General features: G+C 40.8%; 1 protein-coding gene across 1 annotated transcript in view; it reads right to left on the bottom strand.

Moving 5' to 3' along the window:
• The window catches only part of LOC140934428 (uncharacterized), a gene marked incomplete at its 3' end in the record, with an annotated part of 57,442 nt that overhangs the window by 19,801 nt on the left and 25,618 nt on the right, over positions 1-12,023 (bottom strand). The gene's annotated exons all lie outside the window — the stretch shown is intronic.

The following is a 12,023-nucleotide window of genomic DNA, read 5'->3' as shown; positions in this document are numbered from 1 at the left end:
ACCAGCAGAGGAAATAACTCAATAATTGAAAAAATAATATTATGCCTCTTTCATTTCCTCGTGTATCGTATTTGTACTTTGTTACTGAAATTGCAAAACGCAAGGTACACTCAATGCAAATGCAACCGTGTAAATTATTAACCGAGAACAACGCGCGCTGGACTGTCGATCGAGTTTATAGGCATTTTGCCGGGCGAGGAGAATATTATAGAACTTATGATGCAGATAAAAATTAGTGGAGAACGTGTAAAAGTTATCGGAATTCAGTCTATTGAAGAGAGCGTAATGAACTTACATACCTGAATAAACAGATTCACACTTTATAACAGTGATAACATTTCACTTCGTTTAATGTATAACAATTATTTACCGAAGTAGAGGTGGCTAGTCGTTGTATTTACCGAGCTGCGAAGCAGCGAGGTAAATTTCAACCACTAGCCACCGACACCGAGGTGAATAGTTGTTTTAGTATATACTAGAACAGTGAGACAATTAAGCACAAAAATGATGATTTTTAACTCAAATACTGTTGCCAACGATTACAATTTTGGCGCGTTATGACAGAAAGGCCGCGGCCGTCTCTTTTTCTTGCCGACAAATAAAACTTTTAAAGGCATTTGTTTAGCTCTTGCGGGGAAGTTTCTTCAAAAGGAGTTGTGAATTCTTTTTGTATTTAAAATCATTCTGTAAAAAAAGATTATTAAATTTAGTTTTAAGCTTATTTATGAACAAGTCAACCAAATAAAGTAACGCAAGACTCAAGCTTAATTTGCATTTGTAAACAAAAAACTTTTTCACCAGTTTTATCGATAAATTCGAGTCAAAAAGACAAAGCTTTACCTGTTAAAACTTCCAAACTGAACTTCGTCACCTTCTTCGTGTATTTCGGGAACAGCTTGCTTGATTAATTGTGAAATTTCTTTGTTTGTTACGGCAGCAAACCGAGAAGGCATTTTGCTCGCAACTTACGCGAGTTTGGCGTCGCTCGCTCGGAGGAACTGGAAGTGAATCAATGAATAGTGCAGGATATTCACTGATAGAGTAGCCAATCAGAGCGCGCGAAAAACACTATCCACTGTTTTAGTATATACTTAATAGACTTAGCCAAGGCTAAAAGCGAAGCGTCCATTTGTAGACTTTAAATGACTTAAAACGAAAAAGGTTCAACCTATTCCAATCCAGAAATTAATACTGATTTAAAAACAAAATCGACTGTAGTAAGAGGGAAAACAATTCTTACCCATATGTGTGCATTATTGTTCCCCACCCCCTTCACCACATCCCTGTCAGAAGTTTATTGCCCATGAAATTTATTGTTTTCTGCTTGTCATTCACGAAACTCTTTGGCTACGTCCAGTTCACAGTTTATGTTTGTAGGTCAATCTTTCCGTCTCAAAGAGTTTCTACCCAAAGGTTAAATTGAGCCGATTTTTGTGTCAGAAAATGTTTTCTTTGCATAATCAGACCGACAAATCGTTAAGTGTAACTACATGTACCCTTTAGATTATGCATCACAATATCTGATACCCAGTAACCTTTACTACAAGTTAGACTTTTTGTTTCCGAAAAGACCCAAGAAGGTTGATTAAACTTATTTAACCTTTCCCCCTAAGTATAACCATTCATTTTGTAGTCTACACAAATTGCCCTTTGCGTGTTGTGTGTTTTTAATAATGCGGCTAAATGTGCACCAGACGTAAACTACAGCAAAGTCAAGAGTCTGTCATTAAAATATTAGACAAATCTTATACGTTCTTTCTTTTCGGCGAGAAGGAACAATGAACACAGGCGCAAATCACACGCCACCCTTAAACTATTTTTAGACATTTCATTCACCCTTCATTCAGACGCAGTCCGCGAAAGGAAAAAAAGCTGCATTAAACCTGATTTGCAAAATTATGACTGACAATCAAAACATGAATAAACTTTCAATGAAAGATGTAGAACAACATCTTTATTAGTTTAAAATAGATGAACGAGTCTCGAAGCAAGATTTTCGTTAATTATCGTTACTTTTTACCAGCAACCACTACAACTAGGCATTCTCTAAAACCGTTCTCTTTCCATTTGCAACCAGAGGTCATAACCAAATTTTCTGGCATCGAAAGGGTTTCCATTTTCAATCCCTTCCCATGATACCTATGGGGCTCCGCTGCTCGTTGCGCGCGCGGACGCTCAGCTATTACGATCACTCAACACATCAAATTCCGCGGCTATAATAATAATAGTTTATTATTTATATAGCGCTTATACATCGCTGTTCTAAGCGCTTTACCAGATAAACACTAAAATATATGTATATACATAAAAAAAGCATAAGGTAAAATGGTAAATTATAGACTGTAGCTAAAAGGAACTCTAAACAAAATAACTAAAGATTATATGCATATTTGAAAAGGTATGTTTTCAATTTAGCCTTAAATATATTTACATTGGAACTAGCTCTATGTCTAGGGGAAGCACGTTCCAAAGGCTAGGGGCAGCAACTGAAAAAAGCCCGCTGGCCATACATATTGAGCTTAGATTTAGGAACCTTCGGCGAAAAATGATCACTGGAAGAACGTAGAGTTGGACGATAACATTAAGGATAACCTCAGGGATCATCAAAATATGCAACAAGTCCACAGCGACAAACCAATCAGCACGGTATAGGCGTCTGACCAATGAGCCGCGGACTGTAACTCCTGGAATAGTTTCCATGTCAAGAGCCACCCTATTTTACTTAAAGGCTCGCAATTGCAAGGTAGTGGATTACTTTCACATTGAAGATCGTGCTTCGATTCCTGAACATTATGAAACCTCTGAATACATAATGAAGGCTGGTCACGTCCTAGTTCACTTCGTCGTTTCACTATACTTGCTCCTACCAAGGTGCTTTTTGAGCGTGAATAACGACGGAGAATGTTTACTAACTCAGTATGGAGCAACTGTGGTTGCTGTGGTCTCCCAAGATCGTCTGTGGTCCGAGAAAAGGATGTCTTTAATGGATTCGCCATCGCTGTATTTTGGAAATATAGCAAACGCTGTTTGCCTTCCTAGCAATGGATGCAATTACTTATTGTTATCCGGATGGCGATTTACGAACTACAGTGCGATAGATTTGCTATCTGTTCGTTTTCCTGACAATGTATGCAATTACCTATTGTTATCAGGAATACGATGTGTTAACTACAGTACCATTGATTTTCCTGATGTTTGTTTGTCTGATGTGCGAAAGTGTCAACAAACGCAGAGCGAGGATTAGAAGACACAGGCGGCCATGTGCCTATTACGCAAATTCGTGCGCGACATTCCATCTCACGTTAAGCGGTGAACTAATTTTCAAGTTGAATCCTGGTCCGGTGGATCGCAGCCAAATACCAACGATAGTGACGATGCGTGTTGACACAAGGCTAGAAAATAGATCGGCACGTAACTCCCGGAACCTTAGGTATGTACAATGTCCTGGACGCCCTTTGTATTTAAGTCCTCGCGGGCTGGGTCCTCTGTCCCTGTGCTTATTAAACGCCAGGTCAGTGAGGAATAAGTCAGCGGTGCTTATGGATTACCTATGCGATTGCAAAGCTGACCTTTATGCAAAAACAGAAACTTGGCTTACGGAGGATGATGCTGCTGTAAGAGCGGAGTTAAACCTGGACGGGTATAATTTCTTAGACTACTCACGGCAGGGTCGGTGTGGTGGTGGAACGGGTCTCATCTTCCGTGACTCCTTGCGTGTTAAGAATGTTGACGCGGGTGAGAAGAGCTCCTTTGAATTCTCTAAGTGGACTGTGACTACGGTCAGTAACTGTATTCGCTTGTTTAAAATCTATCGACCACCATACTCTGATAAACGCAAGGTCCCAACAACTGTCTTCTTTAGGGAATTTTCGGATTTTCTCGAATCAGTTCTTCTGTCTAAAGAGCAAATTTTATTCGCTGGAGACTTTAACATCCACGTCGATAATCCGCGTGACTCTGATGCCATAAAATTTGCAGATCTGCTCGAATCATTCGGGCTTCAACAACACGTGAAGGGCAGCACCCACAAGGAGGGCCACACCCTCGACCATATAATCACCCGTTGCTCTGAGATCGTTCTATCAGCCCCACCTAAAGTTGACTGGTTTATTTCAGATCACGCGTCAGTCTGCTGCAGGTTGATTCCAGAGAAACCTCCAGCGGTGGAAAAGCTGGTTACTTATAGGAAATATCGATCAATAGACATGGAGTCGTTTAAGAATGACTTGGTGACATCTTCTTTATGTCAACCACTTTTGACAACGGAAACACCTGTATATGGTGTTGACCAACTTGCAAAGGACTATAATTCCACTTTGCACATGCTGATCGACTGTCATGCTCCACTGAAATCCAAGACTGCGAAGGCACGCCCTTCTGCTCCCTGGTACGCCGCTGAAATAGGGGCTGTTAAACGTCTTCGGAGAAAAGCAGAAAGGCGGCGGGGGAAAACTGGCAGACAAGACCTTCATGCTGTTAAAGTGTAAAATCATGATGAATGCTGCAAAAAAGGACTTCTATACTAACTTTATTGCGAACAATAGCACGGATCAAGGGAGGTTATTTAGGGCTGCAAAGAAGCTTCTGGCTAAGAAGGAAGTGCCGTCTTTCCTGGCTATGCGGATAAATCTGTTCTTTCGAATGACATCGGAAATTTTTTTATCCGCAAAATAGAATCCATCCGCTCGGATATTGACAAGGCCGTCAACTCTCGTGCAAAACATGGTCTTACCGGAGGATCCAGAGGTTGGCCCGGAAAAAGCACTGCTTGCCTTCTGTCCTATAAGTGAGAACGAACTCCCGAAGCTTGTTTGACAATCTGCAAAAAAATCTTGTCCACTTGATCCAGCTCCAACGTCGCTTGTGGTCTCCTGTCTCGATGTTCTACTTCCGGTCATTACGCGCATAATTTACTGTTTCCTTACATCTGAGGAATTTCCTGACTGCTGGAAGGAGGCGTTAGTTTCTCCTCTGCTCAAAAAGTCTGGCGTGCTCTCAGAGTTTACTAACTAAAGACCTGTGTCTAATTTGCAGTACGTTTCAAAATTAACGAGACGTGCCTTCTTCGATCAAACGCATGCGCATTTGACATCACATGGCTCATACCCTCCATTCCAGTCAGCGTACCGTAAGTGTCACAGCACTGAGACTACACTTTAAAAGTGCAAAATGACATCCACATCAACCTGGATTCTCAACGTGTTACCCTTCTTGTGTTACTCGATTTGAGTGCTGCGTTTGACACAGTTGACCATGGAGTGTTATTAGCGGCTTTCAGAACCGAGGACGAGGTGGGTTGGAGACGAGACTGGAAGTGACTTTTCCAATTTCGGAAGAAGAGCGCATGCGCGTGGCGTTTTCTCCCCCTCTCGAGAACGCGGCCTGAAGAGATTTGGCGTCGTCTGGAAAACGTGAGTATTTAGCTTTATTACTTAAAGCAAAACACTATTATTAAAGGGACAGTGTCCCGATTATGCGCACGCGCGAGCGTCATCTGTTTTTTTCTTCAAAAGACAATAGAACTGTTATACAAGATTTCGACAAGATTTCCTTCCGGACAGCACCGCCGACGGAGATTTGTTGTGTATATTCTCAAGTAATATTTTAGACTTTCGAAGACGTCTTTCGTCTTATTTAAAATTTGGCTCGCGGCATGAAGACCCATCACGATTTTATTGCCAGCAGGGCCGCCTCGCCACCCGAAAATCTCGTTCCGCTTGCTTTAAAAACAGATTTTCCAAAAAACTCGTGAAACTCGTGTCAGAGGTCATTTGTTCCAAGTCCAGTAATATCTGCCTGATTTGCTCGCGTTCTAGCCTCAAACGTTTGAAAGACATAATTAAAAATGCAATCTCAACGCTATGAATCATCGCAAAGGTTAGTCAAAAATTATATTTAGTTTTTCTAAACATGTAGCGCCTATTTGTTTGATTTTGACGGCCGTAGGGAGGTTCATTTAAAAGTTTACTAACGCGTCATTGCAAAACATTCTGCTTCACGAAGCTCTCCTCCACAGATCTCCTCAGTCACATCAATGTCTCAATGGTTTATTTCTTACAGTCTTTATTGTTGCTGTTTCATTTCTGCGTATTCCTTTCACAATTATCTGAGTTTGTATGGAAGCTAGCAGAAGAAATAAGCCTTCAATCCGCATCAAGGCGCTTCCCATCTTTTGGTCCTCCGGCCAACGGCAATAAAAGTAACCCCAAAAAATCCAGGTTTTGCCCAAATCGAAACTTAACAGGAACAATATATCATTGATCTGTAATCCTGAGAAGTTTTAGTGTAGTATTGAACTCGGCCAAGCGCAATGCAAACGGATTTTTCAAGGTTCTCTTACTTTCCTCGCATGTTTTGATTTCGCGACATCCTGTCCAAAAATCGAAGTTTGGTGCATGCGCAGTAAGGGGATACTGTTCCTTTTACAGTCTATTCTGACAACTGGAATTTAAAATTAATTGCCTCTTTAAAGGTTAGGCATCATTTTTGAAACGAAAAGGACCAAAGTTGAGTAGTTTAAAACGTTTTGGTCTCTCCAGGTGAGCACGCACATGGTGAAGTGAATAGCGTCGAGCAGATCTTCAAAGTAAGTCATCTAATTATCCTTGAAATGTTTCCAAAAATCTCATTTTCCTTCACAGTTGAAGAAAAGTATCACTACATTCATGCGGTTATTCTCATGCATGATACAATTTAGTTGCCAGGCGTCTTATCATTCTTCTTGGTCTTTGTTTTGTTTTTGATTAATCCAACGAGCTCCAATGTGAAATATCAGAATAAAACTTTATCGGTTGTTCCATCAACGGATGATCGATTTTAGCTTCATAAATAATTTAGCTAGGACTATTCTGTTTATCAGTTGAGTCTCTACTAGATCCAGGCGTCCTAATTCAAGATGATCTGAAATTCAATTTCCTGATATTGAGTGTGATTAAAACTCAACTAAACAAAGCTTAGTAAAACTAACTTTCAAAAATCGCCCACTATAAGAGGAAACATAAGTTTAATTAGTTCTTGACCTTGACTACTGTCATAAAGCGTAGCATTTCAAAAGCTAAGACTTTGACAGTTCTGCTATTGTGTTATTTCCATTTTTTTTATTTCTTTGAAATTGATACTAATGAGCCATGTTTTAGATAATACTCTGAACTGAAAACAAACCAAGAAAAATGAGAACTAAAAAGAGATTGTATTTGAAGTTAGATGATGTTGCCTATCTCATATGAAGGTTTGATAATGTAAATCTGTTAAATTATCAACGTTAGGCTTTGAATGTATTATTCCACTGCTGCAGATGAAGCGAAGAAACTCGAGACGTATTACACAAGATTTGAAACCTATGTGAAGCCCAGATCGAACAAGGTGTTTGCCAGGCATGAATTTCATTTGAGGGTGCAACAAGCCGGTGAGTCATTTGAACAGTTTCTTACTGAATTGAAGCTATAAGTTAAAGATTGGGTTATGCTGACCCTGATCAAATGGTTCGAGACCGAGTTGTGATTGGCTGCTATTCTTCAAAAGCACGAGAAAAACTCATTCACGAAGGCTCAGACCTGAAACTAGAAAAAGCTATTGACGTTGCCCGAACGGAAGAAATATCACAAGCTCAGTTGCAAACTATGGCAACAGAAAATCCAAGCATAAATAGTGTGAAGACAAAGAAACAAAAAACCCCTGTTAAAAAGAAGTTCGGAAAAGATTGTGGTAAATGTGGCTATCAACATGACAAGGGCAAATGCCCAGCTCAAGGAAAGAAGTGCTCAAAATGTCACAAGTTGAACCATTTTGCCTGTTGTTGCCTGTCGAAAAACCCAGATAAGAAAGGAGTGAACTGTTTAGATGAGTATAGTGATGATGAGTTCTTTATTGGGTGCATCACCTCAGTTAATTCTGTAGACACAAGTGAATGGTGTGAAGACCTTAAGATAGAAGGCAAAGTTGTAAAGGTCCAACTAGATAACTGGTGCTAAAGTCAATGTCATCTCTACTAAAGTTCTGCAAGATTTTGCTTCCCGCTACCCCTGTAAGAAGTCTCAAGTCAAACTGAAATCTTATTCGGGCCATCAGATTCCCACCAAAGGAGAAGTGGCATTACCTTGTGAATGTAAAGGCAACACTTTTCAAGTAAATTTCCATGTAGTTGAAATGGAAGCTCCTACGGTACTTGGTGCCCAAACCTGCAAAGACCTCGGTCTTCTTGCCCGAGTGCACCTAGTTCAGCAACAGAGTCCCTCAAAGTGTCCTGAGGGAATGGCTCAAAAGATGTATGAACAATACTTAGATCTATTTCAGGGCCTAGGTTGCCTTCCAGGTGAACACACAATCAAAGTTGATTCAAACATTTCCCCTGTGGTACATCCATCACGAAAAGTGCCCCTTTCCGTCAAAGAGAAAATCAAAGAAGAGGTTGATCGGATGGAGAAGGCAGAAGTAGTAGTTAAGCAGAAAGAGCCCACTGACTGGGTGAATAGCATGGGAATAGTCGTAAAACCCAACAAGCTTCGCATATGCTTTGACCCGCGAGATTTAAATGAAGCAATCAGGAGGGAGCACTTTGCAGTGACTACTATAGAGGAAGTTCTTGCTGATATGCCTTAAGCAAAAATGGTTTCAGTCCTTGATGCCACCTCAGGATATTGGCAAGTGAAATTAGATGAAGCTAGCTCAAAGCTTTGTACATTTTTTACACCATTTGGAAGATACCGGTTCACAAGGTTACCATCTGGAATAAAATCAGCCCCTGAAGTGTTTCAGAACCACATGCCAGAGCTGTTTCCAGATGTCGAAGGAGTAAAAGTGATTGTTCATGACATCCTAGTATGGGGTAAAGATGATGAAGAACATGATGCAAGACTAGAACAAGTGTTAAGAAGAGCAAGAGAAGTCAATCTCAAGTTCAATGCAAAGAAATGCAAAATTAAGAAAGAAGTTCCCTATGTTGGCCATGTCCTAAGTAAAGATGGTTTAAAAGCAGATCCAGAAAAGATAAGGGCAGTAAAAGAAATGAAACCCCCTGTGAATGCCAAGGAACTAAAAACATTCCTTGGATTTATCCAGTATCTGGGAACGTTCATGCCAAACATGGCCACTGAAAGTGCACCATTAAGAGAATTATTAGAGAAGAATGTTGCCTGGCACTGGGATCACCTGCAAGAAGAAAGCTTTCAGAAGCTAAAGCAGATGGCCTCCTCAACACCAGTCCTTGGCTACTATGATCCAAGAGGGCCATTATGCCTCTCTGTAGATGCAAGTTCAAAGGGGTTAGGTACCGTCCTTTTGCGAGATGAGAAGTCCCTAGCCTATGCATCAAGAGCCCTCACGCCAACCAAGCAGCGGTATGCACAAATAGAAAAGAAAACCCTTGCGATTGTGTATGGAGTGCAGAAATTTCATCAGTACATCTATGGAAGAACAACAGACGTCGAGACAGACCACAAGCCATTGCAATACATCTTAAACAAGCCTTGCATGAAGCCTCACCGAGGCTGCAGAAGATGGTGCTAATATTGCAGCGGTACGACTTAAAGGTGAAATATGTACCAGGATCTGAACTCCATGTTGCTGATGCACTAAGCAGAGCATACTTGGAAGAGACTAAAGAAAGCCTCATCCCAGATTTGGAAGTAAATGAAGTTCAGCTTACAGCTCACCTTCCCATTTCACAAGAAAGGTACAGTAAATTCCAGCAAGCTGCTGCAGCTGAACCGACCCTGAAAGCCTTATGCACAGTAGTTCGAAATGGATGGCTTTGTCACAAACAGGAGCTACCATTAGCTGTCCGCGAGTATTGGTCGTGCAGAGATGAAATTTCAGAAATTGATGGGTTGTTATTCAAAGCACAGAAGCTCATTGTCCCTCAGAGTAAGAGAAAAGAAATGTTAGAGCTCATCCATGAGTCACACCAAGGTATAGTAAAATGCAAGCATCGTGCCCGAGACGTTCTATTTTGGCCAGGGATGTCATCCCAAATTGAAGAGAAAGTGTCACAGTGTTCCTTGTGCGCTCAGTTCCGGAGAGCCAATAACCATTCAAGACCTTCCTGACAGAATGTGGTCGACAGTTGGAACTGATCTGTTTGAGTATAATGGCGTTCATTACCTGCTGTGCGTAGATTACTATTCAAAGTGGATTGAAGTTACTAAGCTAGACAACTTAACTAGCGGTAATATCATCTGTCACCTGAGGAGTCAATTTGCTCGTTACGGGATACACGATGAGCTTATCAGTGACAATGGGCCTCGATATGCCAGTTCCACATTTACTGATTTCAGCAAGAGCAATGGTTTTGTCCATACCACATCAAGTCCTCACTTCCCTCAAGCAAATGGTGAAGCTGAAAGAGCAGTTCAGACCATCAAGAATCTCCTCAAGAAAACACAAGATCCTTACAAGACATTGCTGAACTATCGAAACACTCCTTTGGATGGTATAAACCTTTCACCTGCTCAGCTGCTCATGGGTCGAAGATTAAAATCTTCCCTACCAACAAAGGTTGATTTGCTTAAACCCCAACGATCACAAGAAATTCAGCAGCACTTTCAAAAGACAAAGGAGAGAGAGAAGTCCTATTATGACCAACATAGTGGGAAAGAGTTACCCTCCTTAACTCCAGCTTACAAGGTGTCTATGCATCATGAGAATGAATGGATCCAAACTACAGTCGTAAACAAGCATCACACACCAAGGTCGTACATCGTTCAGACACCTAATGGTAAATTCTACCGAAGAAATCGACGTCATCTTCGCATGAGAGTTTCACAAGCAAAGAACAAAGAGACTGATGCAACACAGATCGCACAACCTCAGAGAGCCACTCTTCCTACTCTAACTGGTATCCAAAGCAGACCTTGTAGACCAGGAGTAACTACAAACCATGGTCCACCAGCAGAAATTCGTATCCGGTCAGGTCGGGTGGTTAAGCAACCCAAATACCTGAAAGACTATGAACTGTGAACTTTTACGAACTGTTAAGTGAAAGATGTTGACAATGAATTCACTTACTTTCTACGATTAAGCTTTCTTGTATTTTTTTGTATGCAGTTGTTCACAGTTTGTCACAGTAGTTTAATTGCTGATTGTAAAAAAAGGGAGATGTCATGTATGCTATCACGAGGGTACGATAAGCAGTATGGGATGGAATAAAACCACGAGGTTTTTTTATTCAATATGGCTGTTTTGTGATACAGTACATAACAGTAAGGATAAAGCTGACAAAGTTAAAGCAGAAGAAGTAAGAATGAAAGCTATGGAAAGGCTCTTCCAGACCAAAAAAAGGGCGTCAGAGGAAGCCGAAGAGGGTTAGGACAAATTAAACGAACAAGAAGAAAAACTGGAGATGCTATGGGGTTTCTAAAGGAAAAGAGCACAGCAGAGTGCAGAAATTAGAGAAAAGAAACTTGAGCTGGAAAAGGGAAGACAGGAACAACAACTTTAAGTGCAAAAACAACAGGCTGATATGCTGAAGCTAATGCACCAGCAACAACTGCAAAATCAACAACAACAGCAGCAGTTTCAGCAACAACAGCAACAGTTCCACCAGCAACAAATGCTCATGGTGCAGCAGGTCATGGGCGTCATGAGTAAAATGCTTAACAAGTAGATATTAAATTTCTATTTCTCGATGTTTACATGTTTAAGATTTACATTTTTACAAAATGTTGAACTCAAAGTTCAAATTAGCTAAAGTAATCGACTAGTAATGGTGGGTCAAGTCCAAAGTAGTCAGCAGTCGTATTGCGGTAGAGACGTGTTAAAGAATTCCGCAAAAGTGCACAAACAATGTACATTAAGGCCAATTTTGAGTTTTTTTTGTAGTCGAGGAACTTGAAAATAATTTATAAGGTCTCCAAACAACCATTCCACACTTGTACGTACAGAAATAATAGATGGATTAAACTCTTCCATTTGTCTTGTTAACACCTGATGTCTCAAGGGGCACAGCAGATGGGTACGTAGAGGATATGCCGGATCCCCTTGGCGAAACGGAAGGTTTTGTGGAGTGAATTCTTCATACAGCAGGGCAA

Source organism: Porites lutea, chromosome 4 (genome assembly GCF_958299795.1).
Source record: "Porites lutea chromosome 4, jaPorLute2.1, whole genome shotgun sequence".
NCBI classification, from domain to species: domain Eukaryota; kingdom Metazoa; phylum Cnidaria; class Anthozoa; order Scleractinia; family Poritidae; genus Porites; species Porites lutea.
The sequence above is the reverse complement of the archived record's forward strand: the minus strand, read 5'-3'. Positions and strand labels throughout refer to the sequence as shown.